Source organism: Ambystoma mexicanum, chromosome 10 (genome assembly GCF_040938575.1).
Source record: "Ambystoma mexicanum isolate Mex_15411 chromosome 10, UKY_AmexF1_1, whole genome shotgun sequence".
Lineage (NCBI taxonomy): Eukaryota > Metazoa > Chordata > Amphibia > Caudata > Ambystomatidae > Ambystoma > Ambystoma mexicanum.
Window position 1 is genome coordinate 1,326,503,493 of NC_090932.1, and position 24,820 is coordinate 1,326,528,312.

The window sequence follows — 24,820 nt, forward strand, 5'->3', positions numbered from 1 at the left end:
GTTGTGGAACAACTTAACTGATGCACTGAGAATAGAAGGCAGCAACTCAGTGTTTAGAAAATGGCTCAAGACTCATCTATCCAGATAAGTAAGGAGTTCTCTGTTATCCTGTGTAGCTCAGTTAGTTTTGATGTTTCCATCTTGAGCTATTTAGTAAGTGTTTGTCTTGTCCAAGCACCCTGATGCCTGCGGGCTTCCGGCGCTCTATAAGATTAAATACATACATACATACATACAAAGGAGACACAGGAGGAGAAGGAGGGCGAGACAGGCCCAGCAAGTTCCACCAGTACAACCAGTGGTACCACATAGGCAGCCACCAATCCCTCGCATCAGACCCAGTCCATTCAATCTAATCCATGAGCAGATCCACACCCTGTACCGGTTGGACCGGGACACCATCACCACCATAGTGGACATGATACACGACAACATCGTCAGCCTCATAGAAATATGCACTGTCATCCCCCCGCTACTAAAGGTGGTGTCTGTGCTCCACTTCCTGGCCAAAGGCACCTACCAGCATACAGTGGGCCAGCTGCATGGCATATCAGAACCACTCTTTTCATGCATGCTGACCCAAGTGCTGGATGCCCTCCTGAAGCACGCTAGCACCCACATATCCCTACCACAGACTTTCCAGGAGCTTGCCGACACTAAAGTAGACTTCCATGCACTGGCAGGCATGCCCAGTTGCGTTGGTGCCCTCGACTGCAGCCATGTCAAATTGTTTGTACCTCATGCAATAGAGGCGGTGTACCGCAATCACAAGCAATACCACTCCATCAATGTGCAGATGGTATGTGACTCCTGAAAGATCATCACACATTGTTGTGCCCGATATTCCGGATCTACACATGATGTCATGGTGCTTTGTAACTCCATCCTACCCCGTTACTTGAAGCGACATGCTGGACGACGTGCCTGGCTGCTTGGTAAGTTGCCTGACTGGGCCCTGGCAGTGCATTGGGGTGGTAAAGTGAGGGGATGCATGATCCACCTGTGTGGGATTGGGGGGATGCATACTCCACCCGGGTGGGATTGGGCAGTGAGTGGACAATGCACTCAGAGCTAAACACTGTTGTCCTGAACATCCCAACCTGAACATGATACATCAATAGCATACATAATACCAATGCGTACATCAATGACAACATGCAAAACGTACAAGCAGGCCACCATAGGTATGTCAAGCGATGAATGACTGAACATGATTACAACTGTGCCAATGCCGCTAGTGTGATTAGGTACAGAGTAGCATACAATCAATTATGGGTGAAAAGACATCGTTCTGCATCCACAGTACATCCGCATCAGCATGCAAGAGAACACCCTGCATCATCTGTACAATGCAATCCTAACAGACCAGAGTGCAGTACACAACACATCAAATTAACCTGTGCACATACATACTGATACATGTGCATGTCAACACCAAATAGCTGCAGCCATGGCTATGAATCCTAAAGGTGTCAGCTCAGATTGACTCACACATACCTCTTTGTGCTCCCATGCAGGAGATGGAGGCTATCCCTTGAAGCCGTGGCTACTTACCCCTGTGCGGAACCCGCGGAACAGGCACAAGGAGGATTACAATCGGTACATACCCGTACCCGTGTCATGATTGAGCAGACCTTTGGCCTGTTGAAGGCACGGTTCCGCTGCCTAAGCAGGTCTGGTGGAGCACTCCTTTATGGCCCTGTGAAGATGGCAAAGATCACCATGGTCTGTGTAATGCTGCACAACATGTGCATCCGGAGAAATTTACCACTGCCACCTGACATTGACATACATGCACCGGATGAGGATGAGGAGGATGATGATGGAGGAGAAGCAGCACCCCTGCCAGTATGTGATGCACAAGATGGCCGTGCTGTACGTCAATCACTGATTGACGATTACTTATGAACCACAGGGACGTTGATGGATATGTGTCAGTGCTACACTGAGCACTGGGACCGTGTGGACATGGACACAGGGTGCGTGGGGAGTTGGGCACTGTGCGCTGTCGTAGATTGAATGGACACACATGAAATTAACAATGTTCAGGCATTAAATGATTTTGAACACTACAGGTGTAATAAGATTAATTACAGAAAAGTGCTTCCCACCTCCACCACTCACATGCCCTCACCCCTCCCCCAAAACACCAAAACACTTCATACCCCCAAACATCCCATACCCCTAAACACCCCATACCCCCAATGAACACCCCATACCCATCAATAAACACCCCCTTAATCCCCTCTACACCACCAACACCAGGTCCCCCCTCACCCATTGTCACCCCACACTATTTCCAGTTGTTTTTGTGTCTGGGGGCAGCATTTCGGTCTGCCTAGCACTGCGCCTTGTCATCCACACAGGGCTGGAGGGAGCAGAGCTTGCAGGTGTAGATGATGGGGTGGATGCGGATGGTATTTGCACCGCCGGGGCAGGTTGTTGGCGCTGCATGTGTTGGAGGATGCTGGTTAGGACCTTTGTGACGGCCCCAAACTGTCACGGATCATGAGTGCACTAGAATTAATGGCTGCAATGGTCCCAAATTCGGCCTCACGCATCTCCCGGCTTGTTTCCTCGCCATCAACCACATATTGGTGCACCAGCTCGATCATCGAGTCCGCCGGGCCTCTACCTTTCACAGGCGTGCCTCAATGTCAGTGGGGGCTGTGGAGGTAGAGGGTGCTGCGGCTGGGTGGGCCATTGCAGGGCTGGCCTCTGGGGTGGTTGTGAGTTCTGGACTGAACTGCAGAATCCAGCATGGGGCTGAACAGTGTGCCCTGAGTGGTATGTTGGGGGATTGAAGTGGGGCTTGGGATGTGTGGACATTCCACATGGATTGTTCCATCAAAGTCTGCATACTCCTCCACTTCCACATCCACATCACTGAGTGGGGCTGCGGCTGCTGCCTCACCCACTGAACTGGGTGCCATCAGCCTCCCCTTCAGCTGTTGTTGGCAGCTCAGTAGTCACGTCCGCTGCTGTGGTTTCCTCATGTGCCTGCATGGCCTGTGCACGTGCCCTGGGTTGCACAGTGGGCCGCGGTGCTGCCCCGGAGGTGGAATGGCCAGTCCCCTGTGGTCTGGCCCTGGATGTAGATGGCCTTGGGGCAGGGTCCTGACTTCCACCTTCTGCATCATTGCCTGTGGGGGAAGAAGAGATGCAGGGCATCAGTGATGGTGTTACATGCAAGATGTCTGAGTTGGTGCTCCACAGTATATCATTTATCATGCATTGAAATCTTATAGGTGTGTCACACAGGGTAGTTTCAAGGGGGGGCATATTGGCATGAGCTGTGACATCTCCATTCGGCACTGATGCGTACCAGGTGGCATGCCATTGTATTGATGTTTTTGTGATGTATGACATGCTAATGGTCCCTGTGGCTGGGTGTCTGTTGGTAATGGGATTGGTACACATCATGCATTTCATTGTGGCAGGGTTTGGGCCTCCATCTGGACATGCATCTGTATATGTGTGTATGATGGGCCATGCATTGGCTTGGCTCGGCTCACTTTCACATCAGTTGTACTACGTCATGGTATGGCCTACTGGGGTTTGCTGGGTCACTCACCTCCATCTCCAGATGTCGCGGCACCCGTCTCCATTTCACCGAAGCCCTCTATTGGCTCCATTTGGATGGTCGTGCTGGAGGTTTCCTCCCAGCGTGTCAGCTTCACCGGTGAGTGGGCACCCCCCCTGTAGCCATTGCCTCGTTGCGATTGCTGGCCAGGATGTACCGGACCCTGAGACGGAGGCCGTCCCACCTTTTTTTACAGTCTTTGACTGTGCAGGGGGTGGTGCCGACCGCTGACACCTTGTGTGCAACCTCCTCCCAGATTTCCTTCTTCCTCAGCTGGACCTCCCTTTTGAGGTTATTAGCAAAAGCCTCTTCTCATTGGCTGCAAGGGTGTCAGCCAGCATGTTAAGCTCCTCATCAGAGAATGGGTGGTATGGCACTGCTCTCTCCTCTGTATCACTGCCGGATTGGGAGGATGGCAATGGATTGTGTTTTGGTTGATGGCCACCGGCGCGTTTCCCGTTCTGACGCAATGACGTTACTTCCTTGTTTGGTATTACGAGCCCGGTATTACCATGATGTTATTACCGGGCCGTTATTAAGGGGTTGCTCCTTGGCAGAGGCGGCATCGGCGGGTCCCGTGATGCCGCTATCGGGGGGTTGGAGGGCCTTTAGCGGCATGGCGGTACGGCCATTACCAGCATGGGGGTTCGCGCGTGCTCGCACACTCGCAATCAGCCGCTATTAACGGCGTCAAGGGAGCACGGACCCGCTACTTCCTCCACGCCGTTAATTACTCTGTTTTTAGCGGGATTCTCATAATGAGGCCCAATGTGTTTATGAGCAGTGCCGGTATTGTGAAAAAAAAGGGTTACCCTAAGCACTGCAGGCAACCAACGTCGCTGAGGCCGCACAGCTGACAGGAGCCGCCAGACCGTACCTCAAATGGGATGACGCGGTATAGGGCCAGCCTCTAGTGGTCTTGTTTGAAGAGATGTGGCCGCAGCGTTATGAACTGAAGCCGTACCAAGCCCTTGGAAAGTCCAGCGGATGGCAAACAATGTCAGGGGAGGCCAGATACCAGGTCAGAGAGGAGAAATTAAAGTAATAAATCCCCACCAGAGTCGAGCGCAAAGCCTAGGCTGCAATTTCCCGCGGCGCCAAGGCATGCCTCCGTATTTGTGCATTTCAATGCACATCCTGAAACCAGAAGCAGAATGTGCTTTGAAATGTACAACAAAAAGTAAAATTCCCCTTCTCCTATTTGAAATAGACACAAGAGGATGTGCGATGTATGAAAACAACATCATTTGCCGTGCTGCACACCTCACTGGAATACTCAGATCACCTTTGCGGATACGGTAATCTACACATTTCTATATTGAACGTGTATGACAAAAATTGAATGCTCTGCCCTTTTTCTCATTTCAGTTAATTTTTATATCTCTGTTTGATCGTTGTGTATCAAACAACACTACAGAATTCTAAGACAAAAAACAAGTAACCAAGTATTGAGTATTGCCAAAAAGATGTAGTCGAGTTGAATTAAACCATCAATTAATTATATATTTACAGCAGCTTGGATCCTGCTTTGAGTATGTTGAGCCATTTTGAACCCCAATTGTTTAGGTAGGTTTGACTCTTTTTTAAGCCGGTTTTTCCATCCCTAGTTTCCATCACTATTATCTTTCTTAATCGGGTATATTGCAGTAGTCCAGGCATGAGAGGGCAATTGCTTTGGTGATTTCAACACCTTGTGGGATTTAAAAGTAGGGGGATATTCTCCAATGGATATGCAGCTGAAAGTGTGCTTTTTGCTGTTATTCACTTGGTGTAATGGGCAAGGTTCACTGCCCATGCCTGGTGGCCATTTAAGTGTGGAGGGGATTCCAAAAAGTCTTTAAAACAATCTCTCTTTCAGAGGAATTGTGGCAAAGACTGGCATATATGATCCAATCCTGAATTTTCTGGATGAGTTCAGTGATATTAAGTTGTTGTAATGAGGTTTCAGGTTCAAAAGTACCCGAGAATCCTTTGTGAATAGTTGGAAATATTTTGTGAAATGTATTAAATAGCCATGGGTATAAAATGGAACATTGGGAAACACAACACTTTAAGGGAAAATTGGTTATCCAATCCCATGCAGTAACATCTTTTCTCACACATATTTCCAAACTTAATTAAGAAGTACTAGGGCTTTTGGTATGTTGCTATCAAGTACTTTCAGAAACGTCTCTGTCATGAATAGTAGAGCTGCTTCCATACTCCTGTTTGAGCAGAAACCGTTCTGATTTTCGTGAAGTATGAGATTCTATGCATTATGATGGTAAAGTTATCTTTGTCAGAATTTTAGCAATGAGATGTTTGAAATTGATCTGTAATTTCCCCAGATCCCCACTTGTTTTTTTTTCTTCAGAGTGGTCTTATAGGGACAGCCATCAGGGTCATTGATATGCAACCTGATAGTAATGATGATATGCAGGGCCCAGCCAATGGTTTTGACAGAATAGCTAACAGCGCCCCGATGCCCCTGGGCTGCTAGTGCGCTTTATAAATGCAAATAAATAAAATAAATAAATCCATAAATATGTTATCCTTGAATTTGTTGGCTGGGAATCAATTGCAGTGGTCATTTGAAGCAATACGTTTCCCAGTGATTTTGATCATGCCATCAGTTGTTTCAGTGTTGAAATCCAGAATCTTAGACAGGTGGCCAGTGTCTATGGTGGTTGCCCTATCTGATTGCTTCTGGTGGTCAATTTTGGTTTAACATGTGGTTATTTTATCCTGAAGGATACTGGCAAGTGCATTAGCCACTTGCTCTGAGGATTTGTGCTAATTACTTATGGGTAAGTGTGTTAATTTTAAATGTTGAGGTCTTGCATTGAATGCTGTTTCGATAGTATATTGTGTTCTTTCTAAACATTGTCCTATGGTAGCTCCTAATATGAATTGTGTTAGTTGTTCTGGGTCATAGATTGTATTGTTTTCTGTTTATTTTATCCAGTACGCTAATGACTTCTGCTTTCAGATTATTTAGCAAGTTGCTAGCTTTGTTTGCAACATTATTTTCCAGAGATAAAAGGCATCATAGGGAGTTGGGCCTTAACCCTTAAATGCGGCGGTAACACTATTACCACTGCATTCAAGGGTTGGCCCAATCATGAGTCAGGTGGTAAGTGGCAGTTTTACCTACAGCTTTTTGCTGGAGGAAAAAATGTCCCCTTACTGCCCATTTTTGGTGCTATTACCACTGGCACAATTACTGCCAGCGATAATATTGCCTCTCAACCCCATTGGGTCCAGTGGACCCAATCGGTAATGGGAATTTACGGATGTACCGCAACTCGAGATATAGCGCCATATCCAAGTAACAGTAATGCTGTTTGCGCTGGTGGTATCCCAGCAGTATTACCGCTGGGATACCGTCAGACTCCTGATGAGGCCCAAAGTCTCTTTGAAATATCTGTTTACTTTATACACTTGTCTTTCTAGTCCAAAACAAGTTTATGATGTCAAGGTCATGTGCATCTTTATTGGTGGCCTTATTTACCCAGGGTTGGAAACCGAGGTAAATCATGTCTTGTTGTTCTTACTTAAAATGTGTGATACACCAACTTCATTAAAAACAATTAATCTTGTATTACGCACTTAATAAGTGAGATCAGTCTCTCAGTTCGGAACTGCGATTCAAACCTAGATGGATTTGCATTTTCTTGCTTCCGAGACAAGCTTGTTGCACCTGAGCTATCCTCCCATCTATAAAATCAAGACAAACTAGTTGTTCAATGCACATCCCTACGACAATCAGAACTGTTGTAGTCCTTTAGGAACACAAACATACTTCTCAAATTTGCCAAGAAAAGGTTCAATGACTCTGGAGGAAATGCTGACACCCCAAGCCGATGTAATGCTCAACCCCGCCTCCCATCTTTGTTGCTTTACCCTTTGCCTTTTCAAGTTGAGATGTATGCAAACAGTAGTAGTTCTCATACTTGCCGAAATCACTCATTTATATAATTATAAATTCAAAACAAATACGATTACCACCTTCTCTCTCTGACTGTGCTGTTTAACTACCATGCCTGACCATCTGCACTATGTTCATTTGTACAAACGCAGTGATACACGAGGGTCTGGGCATTTAATAAATGTAATAAATAAATACATAAAATAAATAAAGATGGTTTGCTTACTGCCATCCTTTCACTATGTGGGCACTTTAGTGCGAGGTCTTGAGTTATTTCAATTAGCATTCCATTTGATGGGTGCTGCATGGAAAGTGACAGTAGAAAAGGCATCAGCCATAATTGTCTGTCTAGAAAACCCTGGATAGATGGGAGGTAGGTTTCTTCTGACCATCAATATCAATATCAGTATCGTCATTGATTAACTGAACAGGATAACACTATTCGGAATTATTTGGCTGCCATTGGATTGGTGCCACTCAGTCCCTGAGCTATTGTGGGAGAAAATGGATCAGAACAGATTTAGACATAACAGTGCTGTGGATTCTCCGAGCATGGTGTTGTCCAGTTAAGAGGTGAGTTTAGCAGAGCTATTAAGTTACTGAACTCTACAATTATCTGTAGAGGTCTAGCAAAGCATAATAAACAGCATTAAGTCTAGTCTGCATCTGTGTGCAATAATGATAGAAAGAGGGCCTAATTCACAGAGCATTTTCCTATGGTGTTTTGCCATTATAAAACTCTTCTGTGAATTAGGCTCATATACTATTGGTCTATATTAACACCAACGAAGAATCTAAATACATTATTTTTGGAGAAGCTGTCAGAGCTCTACATTGGCCGAGGGAACATAGGCATGAACTACAGGTGCTCCATTTGTTTGAAACACACACAGACCTCTCTCTCTACTTGCTCATTAAACAGAGTTGTTCAAAGTCTTGGACAGATTTTTCAGCCCTTGTCCTTCAGCAACTCTTACGAAAATGATACAGCCGGTGCGGCCCGACATCAAAGGCCAACATAAAAGGCTGTGGTCCCCTGTCTGGGCCTTTCTGGGCATGTTCGGCGCATCAGACTTCAGACCTCCTCTGGGCAGCCTTTTTTCGCTGCAGCTGCAGCTGCTGACACTGACTTTGGAACACACTCTCCAGAGATTTCTGGCCACAGCCACCTTTATCATCTCCAGCATTTAGCATGAAGGTAAAACAACTCTTATTTTGGACCACTTCTGTGTGTTGTACCCATTTTCTGCCTGTTTTCTTATTTCCCTCTCACACCTCTATCCATTACCATGTTACACACACTACCCGCCAAGCACCTGTATATTAACCGTTGATGACTTGACAGACTTGCGTTTCTTACTATCAGCCCACTCTTTCAGCTGTAACCCACCTGTCTACCAATTGCAGCTCTGTGCTCGAATCACCCTACGTAATGCTCCCTACCTGATACGAAACTGCAACCTCGCACTGAACCACTTGCCTGCTCTATGGTTGTAACCTCTGGCCTGCTCATGTAACGAAATACACCTGATATGCCTCTTCTAATGCAATGAATCCTACCCTATGTGGCATGGCAGCCTCGCTGTGCTCCAAACGCAGATCCTGATGCAAAGTAATGTAATCTACATGGGGCCTCATTATGAGGTCGGCGGGACCCCGCCGGTGCTACCAGTGGGTCGCAACCAACCTCGTAACACCATTCCTGCCACCTGATATCCCAGTGCCACTGGGACATTACAAGTCGCAGCTGCCCAGGATGTCAGACAGCGGGAACTGTAAGTCCCCATTCCCGTTGTTTACCATAGGACTCCACGGGAATAGGGACACAGAAGCACCGGCACCGTCGCTAACAGTGCTTCAATGAGAAACATGCCTGCAGGGGCCGGTACTCCTGGCAGCCAGACCTGCCAGGCAATTCCGGCCCCTGCAGGCATTTTCGTAGCCTGGCGGTCCAGAAAGGGTGTCAGTACCTTACTACTGGCACCCTTATTTCTGGACAGCCATGCGCAGAATGAGGCCCCGATGTGTTTGACTTGCAGCCCTGTGCTGTTATAATTTATTCACTATGTCTGTAACTTGCTGGAGTTGACTTGCAGCAATGCACTGTTATAATTTACTTATTTTGTCTGTAATTTTCTGGATTTGACTTGCTGCCCTGTGCTGTTATAATTTTCTTATTATGTATTAGGATGAGCTGAGGCTCTGACTTGTAAGCAACTTCAATTCAACACTACCGCTAAGTCAATGCCTAGTCTGGGATGCTGATGGAAGCCCTTATTGATGTCTTTTTATGTCCAGTTCGTTTACTATGGATGACAACCCTTATATAACACCCCTCTCTTAGAATTCCCCTGACCCCACTGAGCCAAGAAGTAGGTTTGTTTTGCAAATTAAAAGGTTTATTTGAAATTAACAATATATATCTATTACACTTTTATAGTAAATTAATATTTGATAGCACACCTGTGAGGATGATAGTGATCAACAATGGATAATGTTACAGTGGTACACACTTTTTGATGGCTTAGAAGTGATATAGAGAGGATAAAGTAGCTGAGAATGTTTTTATGGCTTCAAGAATAATGCAATGATGAATGAAAATGCAGTGCAGAAAATAAACTTGATATGATTTCAACAAAAAACAATGTAATCACTTTTCTTTGACAATTCACCCCCCCCCTTTATGCAATGTAAAGTGATGGAAGGAAAGCACACAGTTCTCAGGAATGCAAACAAATATAATTCAGTTCCCCCCTAGCAAGCTTAGAGGAAAACAGGTAGGAGTTTTAAACACAGGCAACATACTTTGATGTGGTTGCAATTAAGTGTAAAATATGCTAAAAAGGCTTTCAATTCCCTATAGGGGGTTCAGGGTAGTTGATAGATACTTTGAATCAGTTCAGGCCAGACCTATCAATGATTCAGGGATGGTTATTAGGTTGAAAACAGATTTCAGGGATGGAAGCAAAAACAAATATTTTTACTCGTGGCTAAAATGAAGAAAAATGTCAAATCGCGGCAAATTTAGTCGTGTGCGTCGAGCATAATTATGGAGGCACTATAAGGTCGTTTTAGGCTTTAAGATGAAAGTTAAATCTCATTCCTAGCACAAACGGTTCCGGAGATACGGACGATTTTGTGAAGGTAGTTTTTCGGATTTGAAATTTTAAAGCTCAGAATGACAGATAACAGTTTTCATTTTTAAAGATGACAGAATGACACGATTCTAGGAGGCAGAAGAGGATTCAGCTTGTGGATTCAGGGCTCTCTGCTACAAATTCTGGAGTTCATTTCTGGTCTCTGGAGATTGATGGATTTGAAGTCTGGGTCTCTGGATGTGAAGTCTGAAGTCTCCCGGCAAAGGGTCCCGCAAGAAAGTGGAAAGTGAATGTCCTGTCTGGCTTCCAGTGGCTCTTTTTATGTGTTTAGAAAGTGGGTGTGTGCCTGGGCCTAGCTAAGCCTGCCCCTCTCACTTATCATTGGCCAAGCTTTCCTCTCTCCCTTGATTGGGGGAAAGAATGGAGTGTCAGAGTGATGCTGTAGGTTTTATGGTCAGAGGAACCTCCCCTTGTCAAATTGCACACAAATCTATTTCTGACCCAAATACATATTTATCTATGTACCATTTTTCTAATATTATAGGTCCAGTTAACATATTTTCTGTAGCACCAAACCATCCGATCCCTGTCTTTGTCCACTTATGACAGAATTCTCCCCTTTTCATCCAGATAACGACCTCTAAACCTTTCCAGATTTTACACAAATGTGCACCAGGGATATCGGTTTCAGATGATAAAGTGTCAGATTTTTAACATGCATACATTTGGAGTAACAACCTTTTTTTCCGCTACTATCCCCAAGAACATACCACAGGGTCCTAACACATCTTAAAATGTGCACAGAAAAATCACAAAAATGATTATGTTATTTATATAATTTTGACAAGTCCGCACTGTGAACTATCCATCTTTTTAAAATCATGCTCTGGCCCCAAATGGGTGTGGTTTTCCAAAGCACATGGTGGAATTTCTGGTTTATCCACTTCCCCCAAGCTCAGCTTGCCCTCACAGGCACTGCCACTCCCAGTTTCTCCCAAGAGGAAGCCATTTTATGACCCCCCCCAATATAACATTTGCCTGAGTCCAGGACAGGGCTTTGTTCAACTTCCTGCAGTCTGCAGGTACCACTCCCCTAATTCAATCAGAGAGGTGTCACCTCCTTTTGGTGGGGGCAGCAGGATGCAGCCAGGCCTGGGAAGAGTTGTTGAGCCAGTTCAACTCCTTCCGGGGGTAGTTGTCAGGCAGAATTCAGCTAAATGTCACTTTAGTTCCCAGTTTTCTACATTCAAATCCAACTTACAATTTTTGCACCTGCAGCTAGAATGCTGATTCTAAGTTCAAAACGATGACATTTAAACGATTGCAACCTATGTGACACTCACAAGTAGGTCACTCATTTATTCTAAACATTTCGATGTTAGTGGCTTTAAACCCAAATTCACTTAACCTGCTGACATACCCAGCTATTTTTTTTATATACATTAAATAATTACTTCCTTCAAGTCATTTCAGAATATAGTTTTACATTGTATCCACCTCTTAGCAAGTCTTTGTATCCACCTCTTTCCTTGGCCTGTTTGGGTTCATTTGTTCAGTTTTACACAAAAGTCTGGTGGTTTTAAAACACTGGCTTTCTGATAGTGGTGAGCACCAGTATTGCATCGATTTTTGACATTAAGAAAATGAATTCCCCACAGTTCTGGGTTGCTTTTGGCAATCAGCATTGCCATTCCCAATGGTTTAAGGCTACTGTGTGTGTAGCCCAATGGTGGTTTTAGGCAGTGCCCTCCTGTGCTCACAACATAGGCAAACATGGGTGGCAGCCTATTCTTCATGTTTTCCCTGTGCACTCTCTGGGGAGTTCTGGCCATCATGATGTTTTCAATGCCAGTAATGCACAGTTTTATGGTAGGGTTTGGATGCATGGGTAAAAACATCCCACAGACTTTTATTTTATAAACATTATTTTTGTATTGCTGTACCTTTAACAATTTAAATATCTTAAATATCATGACCAATAAATAAAGCACAAAAAGAGAAAAGGCAAAATACAAAAAAGAGACAAAAAAGAAATAAAAAAAGAACCTCCCTAAACATTTCATAACATTTTAATCACAAAACATTAATTAAACCAGAACATGCATTATTATTCATTTTTTTTTAAGATAGGGTCATATGCTCCACCTGTTCAAGTTTCAAAAGCATTAGAAAACCAGTTTCTGCAACTACAGTTGAGGTTCTAAGTCCTGCCAAACAGCGCTTCCAGACCAGAACCTCATCACCCATTGCAAATAACCCTGAGAACATCCGTAGCATATTCCATCTCAAGCCTTGAATCTTTGGTCAAACATCTAGAAGGTGCCTATGTGTTTTGTATTGACCAATCTCCTCACAGAACCTACATATGCCTTGCTCTGCAGTCAGTCTCCCATATCTGACTAATATCTGTTTGGTCAAAATGAGGTTCCAACGAAAACAAAGAAACAAACGCTGTGTCGACCTATCTGTATACATTTCTAGGAAAGGTGCCAATGTCCCCAGCTTTTTATGATCACCCGACAGGGGGATCAAAGACGAATACTTGTGCATACTTTCAACAGTGTCAATCCAATATTGGGTAAAGAGAGATTTGTTTGAATTTTCCAGATTGCCTGCACGTTCTTTCACAGAGCTTGCCGTTTTGAAAAACAAAGCTCAACAGAATTCATACATATGTAGGGAAACACAACCTTTCTCATCCAGAATCTGGTTTAATTCTACAGAGACCCTTCAGTTGGACACAACATTTTCCTGAACAAAGAGAGATATTCCCAGTGTGCTCTAGCCAACAATGAGACTATGCCCAACTCATATCTAATAGCGTCCACCAGAAATGAGCCAGGCATATGCAAGGCCCTCTTCCATATCAGCGCCTCAAGCATGGGCATATAGACTATGGTGCTTATAGCATAAACATCCATCCCATAAAGGATCTTTGGAATCATTTTCCCTTCATAACATTGAATGGAAGAATGTAATCAGAATTTGCCATAGCGAGCATCTACCCCACTAAGTTGATTTGCTATGGAAGAAGCATAGCTCTTAAGCCATCCCAGTAGCTTGGACATGCCTGGTTTGAAGGATATCCGAAAACCCAAGTAAACAAGACTGTAGACCTTCTCTTCTGGATCAGCACCAATTCAGCAACGGAAGGTCGAGCTCTTGCTGCTTTCACTGTTGGTTGCATAAACAGTGTTCTCAAAAGTCTTCTTGATAATTGTTTAGTCCGCTGCAGTGGATGGCGGTTGGTGGCCTTCCTTAACTGATTGCCACATCTTCCCTTAACGACCAATGCATTCTGGACCACAATGCTGTCCGAGCCACTAGACTATGCAGTAGTATTTCATCCTGCCTAGAGGAGATATCATCCACAAAAATGACTTCTGGTAGTAAAGTGGATCCATTTGGGGGAAGATGGGCAATTTCGGTGTCAAGTGCCTATACCATTAAGCAAGTTGACACTTCCTCACAATTGTGTACTGCAACATTCACTGTTTAACCACATCTTCCCCACCATGTGCTTTTCTGGATGTACGCTTCCCAGATCAACAAGCTGCCCCAGATTCGTTGACATCTTCCAAGAACCGATCACTCAGTTTGATCTCAGGCTTCAAAAGGTTTTGGTTAAATAGGAATTATTGTGCTGATGCATGCACCTTGATGTTATCAAACTTAAATAGTAGTGATTCAAGCAGAAGAGAGTTTCTCTTGGTTTCCACCTTAAGACCCTTGTACAAATATACCAAGATCATAACAGTTGATTGATCTTAACTAAGATCTGGTCACAGGGTTCACCCTTGCTATGGTCGACCTTCCTCAAAACAGATGATAGTCTTCTCGGTGGTAATAACAGTGGCGTAGAATCAATGGAGGATAATGATGTATCAAGTTCAGATGCACTTCTCTGTTCAAATGCCAGAGTATCCAGAGTATCCGCAAAGCGATCATCATGAGTATTTGTTGTGTTAATAACAGTGGAGGGTGATATTGCATCATGAGTAAGTTGGAGAGCCTCCTGCTGGCCCAAATCCGGTAGGTCTTTGGGCCTCATCAAGATTTGGGGTTATTCAGGCCTTAAATCCATCTAGCATTATTAGCGTTACCATCGGGATCCATGACGTTAATCCGACGGCATCACAAGTATGTGGGCACATGCACACAGCCCTGATGGTAACGCTAATAGAGCCCAATGTACACATCGCTTAGAAATGGCCTACTATCCCAAAAAACATCAAAAATAGTGCTACTGCCGTGAGTGGCATCAGCCACTGCGTCACCACCAGAACTGGAAACACTGCAGTGGCCATTTTGGAAATCACAATCCATTAAAAATCAGAGCCCCTGGCAGCCATCCTCACATTCTGAGGAAAAAGTATGGCCCAGGAGAGGGCAATGGGTAAGGCAGCCCAAGATCGCCTCAGGAAGCCATCGTTTATGGAGGAAGAATTGATATGCCTGGTGGAAGAAATGGTAGCACATCATGCTGAGCTCTATGGGGCCAAACAAAAAAAGACCTCCTCACAACGGCACAACCAGATCTGGCTGGAAATCAGTCAGAAGGTGTCAGCAGTCGGCGACGTCCCCCAGGGTGGGGAGGGCTGCAGAAGAGCTGGAACAACCTGCAGGTCCGAGTCCAGTCAATTCTTCTGCAGCACCACAGAGATTGCCAGGCCACAGAGGGAGGCTCACCACCACCACTGGACCTGACACTGTGGGAGGAGCGCTGCAGTAAGGTCATTGATATGGAGAAGATAGAGGGAGTGGGAGGAGCTGAGGCTGGTGCTGGCACCCAGGAGGCAGAAGGTGAGTGAACGCCCCCCCCCCATGGATATGTGACCCAAAATGCCAACCACAGCAACTCTTAGTGTGAATACTCATGAGTTGGGCATTGTCACTGGGGGCAGTGTGTGGGAGGCAATACATGCACCTACAGTAGCACCCATGTGCCTGTGCACCTAGGCCACCTCTGTGAAGCTGAGCAGTTGGGAGGGTAGCCAAAAGACACATCCAAGCGCCATACACCACTTAGCCATTTTGGGGCCACAGCAGTGCCCCATTGGCAGCTGGCTGTGTGAAGTACCAGCCATCCATCATCAAGTGAAACAGTCCGGTAGGCCCTGTGCATCAAATGCATGTGAGACAAGCAACAACTAGGCCACCAATGTACCCCTGCCATGTCACCACAGAAAATTCACATGCACAAGTGTCCCCCCTCTAGCACCAGGCCCCATATTTTCCAATATGCTATCAGACGCAAGCAGGCCAGGCCCGTACATTAGTCCAAATTCTCTGTGCCACACCCCTCCCCCGTAACTATTGCCATGCATGCCAAAACGCATAAAATAATGTGTCCTAATGTCACCGCCTATGTCCCCCACAGGCACCCAGGCATCACCTGGGGCATCTGGGGAAGAGGAGGATGCAGGGTCGTACACTCATGCACCCAACCGCACCAACACCAGAACCACCACCCTGCATAGGGGCCGTCATGGCATACCAAGGTGCAAGACGCACCCCACATCTCCCTGCTGCAGCAGGGGCACACCCAGTGCAGTAGGACAGCCCACCATGCGTACACCCAGTGCAGTAGGACAGCCCACCGAAGGCACACCCATTGCAGGAGGCATGCCACCAGGGGCACATCAAGTGCAGGTGGCCAGCCTACCAGAGGCACACCTGTGCCCAGTGTCCAGACCACTGAGGCTGAACTGGAGGAGGCTGAGGACACAGCCCGAAATACCACCCTCCTGAATGAGGGAAGGGTGAGCAGCCCCAGCAGCGATGACCAGCATGTGACCACAGCCCCAAAACAAGTTGACAGACAGTTCCAGCCATTGCAAACACCACTGAGAGCCAGTCTGTGATGATGAGCGCAGTCCAAGTCCACAGCAACAACCAACGCGGAAACGTGCCCACACCCCTGAGCCAGATGTGGACACCAATTCCTATAGGTCTCCAGCCACAAGGCAATGTACCCCTCCTCATCACACCAGACTGCCACCTTAATGTGATTGAGGCACAACAGTGCCACATGGAGGGCCTTGCAGCTGCTCACAACTGCCATGTGAAGGCAATCAGTCGGGCGATCCGAGGAGCCACAAAGACAATGGCTCGGGACAATGCACGTACCAGGAAAGTGGTTTAAGCATGCACTGCACCCCTGACTGGGTTCGGTCAAAGGGTGCGGGAGCTCTGCGAGGACTCTCTTCCTTCGCAGAGCAGATGCGTGAGTTGAATGCACACCTCCGCTAGCAGATTCAGATGGCAGCCTCAATTCCATCATCCTCCACCAACTCCATGGAGGGATCCTAACAGGGATTGGATAGGCGGAGGTCCCAGCACCAGCGCAACCCAGATGGTGGGGGTTGTGGAAAGAGGGCACGGCCATGTTGAATGGATTGTGTACTGTTGGCCTGTTTGCACGTCACATGGACACATCGTTGAGTGAGGTCAGGGGGCAGTGTGTGCTGGGGTGTTGGTTGTGGGTGGGACCCTGGGGGAACTGTGTGCTGGGGTGCTGGTGGTGTGTGGGGGTAGGGGGGAATGTGTGCAGGGGTGTTGTTGGTGGGTGGGGTATGGGGGCACTGTGTGCTGGGGTGTTGGTGGTGGGTGGGGCAAAGGGGGACTGTGTGCTGGGGTGTTGGGTGGGGGTACAGGGGACTGTGTGCTGGGCTGGTGTTGGTGGTGTGTGGGAGTTCAAGGCGGGTAGGGTCAGAACAAGTCACATTAAATCCTGTTGAACTCAGAAAAATGCCAGGACAATCATGATTGTGTGCTTGTTATCTTTATTCAATATTTGCAGGTCATGTACTGGGCCAGGTCACTGTTCTAAAAGCAATTGTCTATCAGTACCTGTCGGACAAATCTCCCTTCCCTCAACTTATCCCTGTGTGTGTCAGGTCTGGCTCTGGCCACATGGTCATCTTCCTCATCTTCCCCTTGGTGTTGCCTGTCAGAGCTGGGGGTTAGGGGCAGATTCCACCTGAGGCAAATGTTGTGGGGCATTAAACATACCAAGACAATTTTATCTACTTTGTCTGGTGCATACATCATGGCTTCTCCAGTGCGATCCTGGCACCTGAATTGTGCCTTTAAGAGTCTGAAGGTGTGGTTTTTGCATATGCATGTCCTGCTGTGGGCATGGTTGTAGGCATTGTCATATGGTGTTTGTGGGTCATGCAAAGGGGTCATCAGCCACGTCAGCTGCGGGTATCCCGAGTCACCTGCATCGGGTGGAATGCCTGTCTATATGTGACGGGTGTGCATCCTTTGTATATCATGCCATGCATTACTGAAGATGCACCCTGTGTTGTTGTGGCAGCTGCTCTGTGGTGGAGGACGGCTGAATGCACATGGGGTGTCAGCAGTGGCATGGGTGGACGTGCTTTTGGGTGCTGTTGTGTGGATCTGCGCTGCAGCACATTCAAGGTGCATTGTAGCGATGTGTTAGTGTGTTGGCAGCAGTGTTTGTCGATCACCAGGTGTGGGACCAGGTGTGGGACCAGGTGTGGCAGACGTGTGCATGCAGCCTTGGGTACCACTTGTCAATGGTGCTTGTGCTGCATGGGTGCCACCAATGCCTCCTCATAGCATGCAATGCGTCCTGTATCTATACCTCTGCCCCTTTATTAGTTCTGTGATTCAAAGTGCATGTTTGGCAGGGTTTCTACTCATCGACCATCCAGGTCCATTGTCCTCTGTGCCACTACATGGATCCCGACAGTGTACTGTTGCGGAAGATCATGGAATTGTGGGTGCATCCTGGATAGCAGGAACAGCAGTGGCATATGATGAGGTCAGGGCCACAGGTCATCTGCACGTTGATGGAGTTGTGGTGCTTGAGCTTCCTGTATACCACCTCATGGGCCTGGGGCGCCACCAATGCCACATGGGTGCAATCCACAGCTGCTATTACATTGGCCAGTTGTGCTGTGGCATAACAACATGCCTTCATGGCATTGACATGGGCTTGGGTGGTGGGCAGTGCAATGTGTTAATTTTCATGGCAGAGGAGGGTATCAAGTACCAAGCCCAGGACTGTGCAGAAGGTCGACTGTGCCATACCATGCATCATGGCCACTGAGTGCTGGAAGCTGCCTGTCCCCAGGAACTGTAGCACTGCCACCAGCTTCACCAGTGGGGGCACGGCTATACGGATGTTCATTTAGCTTCCAATTAGCTCATGTATTGTGGACAGCAGCTCAGTGGTGGTTCCCTGTCCAGGTGGTACTCAGTTACCAACTGGGTGTCATTGGGGGCCCAAGGTGATAGCCTGAACTGGGGATGGGTGCTCACCTTGCTGGGGCTGCTCTCATCCCCCTCCTCCTCCTCATTCCCCCCTGTGCTCCCTGTGCCCTGTCCTGGTTGTTCTGCATCTGTAGCTCCAGGTGAAGCAGGAGAAACTGCATGCCACATCTTCCAGCAACGAATGGTGTTGCCAAGTGTGTTTCGGGCCTGGGTGGGTCTTATGTAGCCCTCTGGTGTGCATTGTTTGCACCTGTGTCTTTATTCCTGACACCTGGAGGGTGGGGGTAACCCCAGCTGTATTAGTGCCTGTTTTCCAACAGTAATACCGCTGGCTATAGAGTTTTGGGACGTCTGTAATACCGCTGTGTGTTGTTGGCTCTATTACCACCAGCTGTAATAACACTGGCTGTAATAATGCCGGCTGTATTACCGCCTGTCCCTTTTGGGTCTGGAAAGAAAATGTGCAGGGTCTTGATCGGGCGGAATGGTATTCGCAGTGCTAATACCATTAACACCGGATTTCAGGGCTACCACCCAACTTGTGAGGAGGCCCTTTATGCTCTAAGCTGCGGCCTTTCCTGATTATTTTAGGTACAGCCTCCTATGGTGGAAAAGTAAGATGTGATCTTCTGAGTGTGTATTGTGTTAGTATTCAGTCTGGTTGGTAGACAGACCGAAGGATCTAATGCATCCTTCACAGTAGAGAAAGCAGGACTCCGCCCCACCATCAGGTGTAATTAGTCTAACCTCGCTGGTGAGGAAGGTAATGGAAGATTAACAGCTGTCAACATTTTGGCATCTGAAACATATTTATTGTTTATGGTATGTATCATAGTTGCTTCCCTGCTTTTCCCCCACTCCTTAAATTGCACATGAGCACGGGGGAGGGGACCAACCTCATATATAACTTGAATGCTTAATATGTATGAAGCAGGTTTCAACAGAGATTGCCTATTCCTTCAGAGGCCCGTAATTTCAATTACAGGTCTCACTTCCAAACCTGGAAGGGGCTCTGTCATGAATAGTGAACTGCAGCTTGTGACTCAGCACAAGACCTTGTATTAAAAGAGAGTTACGGTACAGAGTGAAAGTGAGGTGCAGCGGCCTTAAATAACAGTACAGAGAAAAGAAAACAAAAGAACTGGTGAGTTTTAACATGGGCATCTTCTAAGTCTGCTTGTCCGCACAGACTGCACCAGCTGCTACTCTTCTCCACTCTTTTATGTGTATCTGTACTCCTGCAGCAGCCCCTGCAGCATGAGGCATGGCTTTGTCAGTTTATGTATTTACCTTTATTTTGTCTCTCATGTACCTGTATATCTGATGCAGCCCCCCGCACCACGATTCATGGTTTTGCTAGTTTGTGCATTTACCTTAATTTTGTCTCTCATATATGCTACAACTAAACAGACAGCATTATATACCCTACAACCTTTGCAGTATTGCAGTATAAGTAATTGATGATAAAGAATGTGGGTATATCGTCAGTGCTGCCTAGTTTGGCATTGCACTGTAGCAGACATAATTTGCTGAACTGTAGTTGAAGATGTTATAGCCTAGATAAACACATCTTAAACATATCACTTGACCCTCCTCCTTCTCCCACTTGTGATGTTAAGAACCTTGGGGTCATCTACGACCCCACACTCTCCTTTTCTCATCACACCTCTGACATCTCTAAGAAGTCAAACTACCAACTGCACCTCTTCAGAGGTATTCTTCCTTTCCCCACCTTCCCCCAGAAGCTCACTGTCTCTAGAGCTCTGGTTCTCTCTAAGCTGGACTACTTTAACAGCCTCTTTTTACATCTGCCTGCTTCCACTCTCCGCCCTATACAACTCATCCAGAACAGGACTGCGAGACTTGTCCTTGGCCTCAAGCCCAGGGATCGTATCTCTCTAGCACTGAAATTTCTTCCCTGGCCCCCAGTTGCTGCAAGGATTAAGTACCCTCTGCATTGTTCACAAGGTATTCTGGGGCCTGTAAGGATATTTGGCGTGTTACAGCACAGAGTACAGCACTACTGCACAGGTAGCAATTTTTTTTTGATGCAGCACCAAATGCCTATGGTGCATTGCTATATGTGTTACCAGATTAACAAGGAAAGACAGGCTATTCAGTTAAAAACGATTTTTACATATAAGATGCAAAACTATTTTCATGTGCACATTCAAAAATGCACAATACTTTTCACCTGAAATGCCTATGGTGCAAGAGACACATTTGAAAATTAATAACTAACATTATTAATAAACAACCTGACTAATAAAATTCATTTAACATAACCCACTAATAAAAATGTGTCTCCACTGCAGAATTAGGCCTATTCTGAAAGTGAACTTTTAAACGCACATTCATTTTTTTTTTTCGTTTTCTCTGCTGATCTGTCCACATAACTACAGGAAGCAAAAGGGCTCGAAAGAACAGGAAATCAGTTGGTTACAAAGTATTACTATAAAAATGAGCCATTGTGTAGAGAGGGAGGAGATGGCATGATTAATTTCTGATTGGAGCAGCGTCATAGCAAGTATCATGCTAGAGGCAGTGATTAGGGTTTTGCTGGGGGGAGTTTGAAGAGAGAGGGAGAACAGTCGAGTTTTGGCAGAGCTGGGAGAAGGACCTGTTTTTTCCTGGTTGGAGCATTTCTGCTGAAAATGCTGAGAGTTCTAGGCAATGACCCCGGTTTGAGAACGAAAGGCGCTCGTTTTCACTGGGGTTAATCTTCAAGGGAGCCACATTCAGAAAGAGAACAGCTGAAGAAAACTCGGGCTGAACAGATAAGGTAATTACATAAGTGTGGGAGCTGAGTGTGTACGAGAATATTCAGTCAGTGTAGGAAAGGAGATTCCTGTGCCTTAATCACATGTTAATGTTGACAATTGAGTTCTTTTCTCCGCCACTCTCTTTTCAGTGTATCACAGACAATGCTATTACTGTGCTATTTTATTTATTTCTGTAAAGAGTGAGATCATGTTTAAATGCAACTTTTATAATACAGAAAAATATTTAAAGCAGATGGGTGGTGTGTTTTATATTTACCAATACAGAGTCCGTGAGAGAGTCCAGTCTGCTGCAGAGCGAGTAGGAGTGAGGAGCTGCAGCTACAGTCTACGACCAACGGTGTACTCTGTTTCTTGGATCTGTTTCTTGGATCCAGTGTGCCTTAAAGGAAAACAAGAACAATTCCCTTTAAAAACACCTGAAGAGCGCGGAGCGCGCGCGGAGTCCGTGAGAGAGTCCAGTCTGCTGCAGTCCGCAGCAGGCCGCCGCGGCCTCCGTCTCCGTCAGGTAAGAAGACCTTCATGGGGGATATGGGGGATAACAGGCCTTGGACAAGGCTCAAGTTAAAACAAACACAGACTTCCTTGCCGCAAAGTGACAATAACATTATGTGCACTGAACTGCACTCAAATAGTGCCATTAGAAGTGTCCTTGCACCCGAAAGCGAACACAGTCAACGTATACCCCTCGACATCACCGAGGGGGGCGGCAAATGTAGCGTGTTAGGATTGATTGATCCTGCTTCTCCCGCAATCCCCACTACTCATTGCTTAACGGACACAACGGACACAACTTTGGAAGTGCGCACAGAAGACGCAATATCGGGCTCAATAGAAGCTTGCCCGTGTGTAGAGCTTGTGAAAGAACGTGCGCCGGCTTCGGATGAGCTCACTATCGGTCAAACCCAGGAGACGGTTGAGACCTCTAAAACCAGTCCTTCAGTGAATTCTGAAGTAGACTTGCTGTCAATACCGCAACAATTGTATCTGCGTGATCAAGCCACAAGTGAAAACGCTCATGAAGCTGCTGAACGCACAGCGTTGTTGAAGAACGAAATGACGAGCAAGGCAAAAGCCTCCTATGAAGTCCATCCCGAAATCACGAAATCCCATTGTGACAACGGTGGAAACAGCAACAAAGTTAGGAGAAGCCTCACTTTAGGCGCAAATCCTTGGTCTGGGACTAGTCTTGCAGAAGCTGACTTAAACAGAGATATAGTGGTACCAGAGGTGATCGAGATAAATGCGGAGGCATTTCAGTCACCTTTCGATGTAACAGACAACGAACTGCTTGCGCTTGAAGTCCCAAACATCGAACTTGATCCAAAATTACTGAAATTCACTTTTCCATTGTCTATCAAACCACACGAAAATCAACGCAAAGAAAGCACGCCAATACAAAAAATCACAAATGGCGCTAAGGTCTTTACCCAAATAAAACCGTCTACGATAACAGGCAATGGAACTGTGGCAAATCTTGCACACATACCAACTAAAGGGATCTTGGTACCTGCAATTAGAAACTCGACCGTTGGTCCACAACAAGGACCCTGCAACATTTCGCTGTTAAAAGAGATCGATTTTGCAGCGCGAGAAGCACGCGTGCCGAAGAGACTTCTAGCTGACTTTGAAGAAATGAAAGAAAGACTAACAGCAAGTTTCACTCTTGGAGCCTCAAGAAATAACAACACAGTGGAAAATGTCTCTGGCATACTTAATGAAGGTGACCATGAATGTTCCATTGACGACACAGCAACAGGCTCAAATCAGAAATCCTTGGGGCAGAAATGCATAAACAATCGCCGAGACCTAAATCCGGTGATTGACTTGACACCATGCTTAAAAAATCAAGGACAGCACTTCTGTCCTAGTACCAACACTAGTTCAAACACGAGGAGCCAAGAGGGCAAAGCCCTTGATGCGCACACTTATCAACGGTCGAAAAGAACCCCTGCAATCAGCACGAACGACAAGAGCATTCCAAGCAGCGAGAACACAGGCAGTTCGCAAAGTAGAGATTCTGAGATAAAATCGAATCTATCAGTAGCGGCTGCTATACAGATACACAACAATGTCCTAGCTGCCACATCTCTGGCCCTGATTCCATTCATAAAGCTATATGAAAGCCTGAACGAAACTGCCCAAAACAACGGAGCAGTCATAAGACATATAGACGACAAAATAAACAAAATTGAAACAGAATTTGTGGCCTTCCAATTAAGACAAGAAGTCGAAAACACCAAATCTTCCGAATACATGAGCAGACATTTCGAACAGCTGCTGAGGGATCAAAAAGGTCACGACCTACGCACTGAGGAACTACTTGAAAACTTAAAACAAATGCTATCATGCGGAAAGGAGAAAAGAGACTCCTCCGCGAATAATTCTCATAAAAGAACAGATGCAGAGACACAATGTAACCTAGAAGCAGAATCACCGGTAACAGACAACTTACATGGCAAAAATACCTTAGATATCGGATCCAATCCAAATGTGCCCATTGACTTAACAGGCAATGGCACAAACACTATGTCAAAGTCTGTGACAAACGGATCTGTTTCTGAGAAAAATAAGACGGCGAACTCCTCGAAGCAGCCATTGGTGGAGGGCAGGACTGACTCAACTGGTGAGTCTCGCATAAGAAGCGGAGAGATAATCGTGGCACCGGAGAAGAGCTCTGAGCATCCATCAAGCACTTCAAGCGGCATCATATGGCATCTTTAGGGGTACTGCCAAAACCCTTGAGACTACGGTAAACAAAGGAAATTCTTCAACAGGGACAAATGGCCATCCAAAGAAAAAGCTAGAAAAAAAAAAGAACATTCAGGCTAAACACAGAAGTAATACAAAACAATTTATAAGAAACTTGACCACGCCGGTGAAATCTAAGTCAAGCGAAAATAAAAGTTTTGACAAACCGAAAGCAACCAGTAAAGAGGGAAAAGAAGAGACGAAAGTTGGACCCAAGTGCAAACCGGTTTTACACCCAAAAAAGCGGATGAGAATTGAATCAGATCAGAGTTCCTCTGACCCTGGAGATCTAATGGAAGCACTATGCAATCTGTCTACATACTCTGACAACGAGGCTGAAGAAACCCTTCGAGGATCTGCTGTGGATTTGACAAACATGTCATCTTGTAGTTCAGATCCACCAGCTCAGATAAATCCATGGAAACCGCTGTTAAAGAAAACAGGTGTCCAGAAA